Raw genomic sequence first — 4,292 nt, 5'->3', positions numbered from 1 at the left:
AGATAGGTTGCATGTAGTTAGTTTGCATTGAATAAATGTTGATGTCCCTTTCCTTCTTTCTTGATTTTAGCAGGAGGACATGCTTAGTTTAAATGTGGGGAGATTTGATAAACCCCGATGTCGTGATTTATCTTATGACTATTTTGGGGGATTTTATCACATTTTCTCACATATATTCAATAAGATAGCATGGTTTTGTAATTCTCCCTTGAATTGTGCTTAAATGTGAAAACATGCTTTTTCAGCCCTAAAATTGGTAATTTTAATTCACTTTAATTCCATTCGATGTCTTGATGTATTTTTTGAGTGATTTTAGGTTCATAGAGCAAGTATCGGATGGAAGACGTGAGGAGAAAAGCATGCAAAGCGGGAGAACACATGAAGAAATGAAGGAACCGGAAAGCTGTCAAGCCCGACCTCTTCGCACTCAATCGACCATAAATTGAGCTACAGAGGTCCAAATGAGGCGGTTCTAGTTGCGTTGAAAACCTAACATCCGGGGCTTCAAAATGATATAAAATTTGTCATATGTTACTTCGCGTTCAGGGGCGCGCACGCGCCATGTACGCGTGCGCGCCGATGCTGCCGTGGCCCACTCAAGTGAATTCGCCCCCAGCAATTTTTGAAGCACTTTGGGCCCAACCCAACTCATTTCTAATGCTATTTCATGCAGAATTCAAGCTTGGGCAAAGGGGAGAGCAATTGTTTGGTAGTATAGCATCATGTAGGTTAGTTTCTAGAGAAAGAAGGTCCTTCTTCTCTCTAGAATTAGGTTAGGTTAATTTCTCCTAGATCTAGGTTTAATTCTTGCTTTGATTTACTTTTCCTTTACAATTTCTTATTCCTGTACTCTTCCTCTCTCTAATTTTGTATTTCATTCTAGTAATTGCTTACTTTGTTGTTGATGCACTTTTGTTCTTCCATTTTCCTTTAATACAATTTATGATTCATGTTCTTTTACTATTGATTTGCTTTATTGTTGTTTAATTCCTTGCAATTGAGTAGTGTAGATTCACATTCCTTGCAATTTACTATGCTTTCCTTATACACCCACCAAGTGTTTGATAAAATGCTTGGTTGGATTTTAGTGCTCTTGGCTTGGGAAGGTAACTTAGGAACTCTTGAGTCACTAATGTCCAAGTGATTGACGATTGGGAGCCATTAATGCTAGATCTCACCAATTGATTAGTTGTAGAACTAGGACTTATGGACTTGGATTGACATAGCTCACTTGACTTTCCTTTACTACTAGTTAGAGGTTAACTTAGTGGGGTTGATCCTTGCCAATTCTCATGTTGTGGTTAGTGACTAGGATAGAGATCCTTGACCACCAAACCTTGCTAAGACCTCTTTAGTTGTCAGTTTATTTTCATTTCCATTTACTTTTCATGCCTCTTATCAAAAACCCCAAAAACATCTCATAACCAATAACAAGACACTTTGTTGCAATTCCTAGGGAGAACGACCCGAGGTTTAAATACTTCGGTTTATAAAATTTAGGGGTTTGTACATGTGACACAACCTAAATTTTTGATTGGGAGGATTGTTTGTTGGTGTAGAACTATACTTTACAACGAGAATTCATTCAGTTGAGGAAATTCTATATCAACAAAAGTCCTCTCATCAGTGAGACTTCATAATAGCAAATAAAAACAAAACAAACAAAGTCCTAAAACTAACAAAAACTCACAAACAAGAAAAAGACAAACATATTCACAATATTCACATATGAACAATAACGAATAACATGGCACACATTTGCAATTCCCAGGCAACGGCACCAAAAAATTGATGGAGGAAAATTGTCTGTATAGAATTTCTCAATGAAATCTCATTGCAAGTATAGTTCTAAACTAACAAACAATCCTCAATCAAAATTTAATTTACTTGTCACAAGTACAAACCCCAATAAAAATAACCGAAGTATTTAAACCTCGGGTCGTCTCTCAAGGAATTGCAGGGAAGTGTTCATGTTATTGGTTATGAGAAAGTGTTTTTGGGGTTTTGGAATAAGGGACAAGAAACATAAAATGCAAGAAAGTAAATGGAACTCAAATGTAAAAAGGTCTTGGCAAGGGTTGATGGTTAAGGATCTTTATCCTTGTCACTAACCACAACATGATATTTGCAAGGATCAATCCCATTAAGTCATCCTCTAACAAGTAAAGGAAAGTCAAATGGGCTTTATCAATCCTAATCCTCAATCCTAATCACTTGGACATTAGCAACTCAAGGTCACCTAAGTTACCATCCCAAGCCAAGAACACAAAAATCTACGCTAACATCCTTCCAAGCATTTTGTCAAACACTTGGAAGGCACAAAAGGAAAACTAGATAAAATGACAACAAGAATGTTAAATCTACAACTACCCAATTGTAAGGAAATAATAACAACAACTCAATTAAACAACAAGAGAAAATGAAACATGAATTGAATTAAAAGGAAATCAAAATCCAACAATAGTGCATCAACATAAAAGAGGCATAAAAAGGGAAATTAACAAGAGAACTAAGAGAGAAAAGATGTAATAACAAGAAATTAAAAGGAAACAAGATGGCAACAAGAAATTAAAGCTAGATCTAAGGGAAATTAACCTAGTCCTAACCTAATTCTAGAGAGAAGAGGGATTGATAAATCCATATTTGATGATATATTTTGGTTTGATTTGAGTGAATTTCATCACATAAAATAGTATGCTTTTATGTTTTCTCTCTAGATTGTGCCTAAAAATGAAAACATGCTATTTTGTGCTTATTTTAATCACTTTTATCCCACTTTCATGCTATTCGATGCCATGATAAGTGTGTTGAGTAATTTTAGGTCCTAAAGGCAAGTTTGGCAAGGCAAAAGTGGAAGGAAGCATGTAAAAAGGGAGTAAACATGAAGAAAACAAAGGAGAAGCACACATTGGAGTGTGCGTGCGCACAACCACCTTTGCGTACGCACAAAAGCCACGAAACCATGTGTGCGTGCGCACGACAACCTGTGCGTACGCACAAGAAGAAAATCAGCATGTGTGCGTACGCTCACACCTGTGCGTACGCACACGTCCCAACGCGTGACTCATTTATTGCAAATCACTGGGAGCGATTTTTGGGCCTGCAGGGCCCAGTTTTGGACTTTCTGAGGTTGATTGAGAGCTATATCAAGAGAGACCTCACTCCATGTGAAGGAGGGGCAATTAGGCCTAGCTTTTGTTATGTTTTCTCTTAGTTTCTAGAGAGAGAAGCTCCCCCATCTCTCTAGAATTAGGGTTTTTAGCTTAGTTTCCTTTTAATTCCAGCACTTTAATTCTTGTTTTAATGTAGTTTTCTTTATATTTTCTTGCTCTCTTGTCCTTATCTTCTTAATTCCTCTTGTTATTTCTTTTATTTTTCTTTTTTTATGTTCATGGATACTCTTGTTAACTTTAATTTCAATTAATGCAATTTATGTTTTCATGTCATTTATTACTTTCGTTGGTTGTTATTGTTATCTTCTTGCTTTGGTAGCTTTGGAATTTATTTTAATGCATTTTAATATTATTTTATTGTTTTTCCTCACTCTTGGCTTGAAATTGTTGACTTTGGTGTCCCTTGAGTCATTGATGTCCATTCTTGTTTGATACATTAGAGTAGTTAGTTGATTTGGTCTCCCTTGACTCTATGTGACTCCTTAGTGTTGACATAGGACTTAGGGATTGAAATCACTATGCCTTTTTGACTTATTGATGACTTGCATCATCTACCCTTTTTTCTTGAATAAAGAGGACCATAAAAGAGCATAAATCTCATTTGATCATTGCAATTCATGCATTATTTGATGAATATTATGGTACATTGCTTTGAGATGAGTTGTGCTGAATTTCAGGTGAAAAAGACATCAAAAAGGGGAAGACAACAACAAAAATGAGCTAGGCGTGTGAAGCGGGCATGTCACTCAGAGCAAACGCCACAAAAATGAACTAGCGTGCCACGTCAGAAGCTAGGCGTGGCATGCCAGTACTGAAATCCAGAAGGGAGTCTCAAGCATTCACATGGGCGTGGCACGCCAGGGACTGGGCATGGCACGCTAGTACAAAGTTCCAGAGAGCAAAAATGGAGGACACTAAAGGGGTGTGGCACGCCAGGTTGGGCATGGCACGCCTAACCCATCACCTACTATGGGCGTGCCACTTGAGCCAAGGGGCGTGGCACACCAGCTCATCACTCCGGGAGGAACCATCACTCTGGCGTGCCACTTGGTATCGAAGGCATGGCACGCCAGCTCCAAAAAGTCACTTAGGCATGCCACTTGAGGAACCAGGCGTGGC

Source organism: Arachis ipaensis, chromosome B9 (genome assembly GCF_059453495.1).
Source record: "Arachis ipaensis isolate K30076 ecotype BB chromosome B9, ASM5945349v1, whole genome shotgun sequence".
Classification (NCBI taxonomy): Eukaryota; Viridiplantae; Streptophyta; class Magnoliopsida; order Fabales; family Fabaceae; genus Arachis; species Arachis ipaensis.
Note: the sequence above shows the minus strand (reverse complement) of the source record.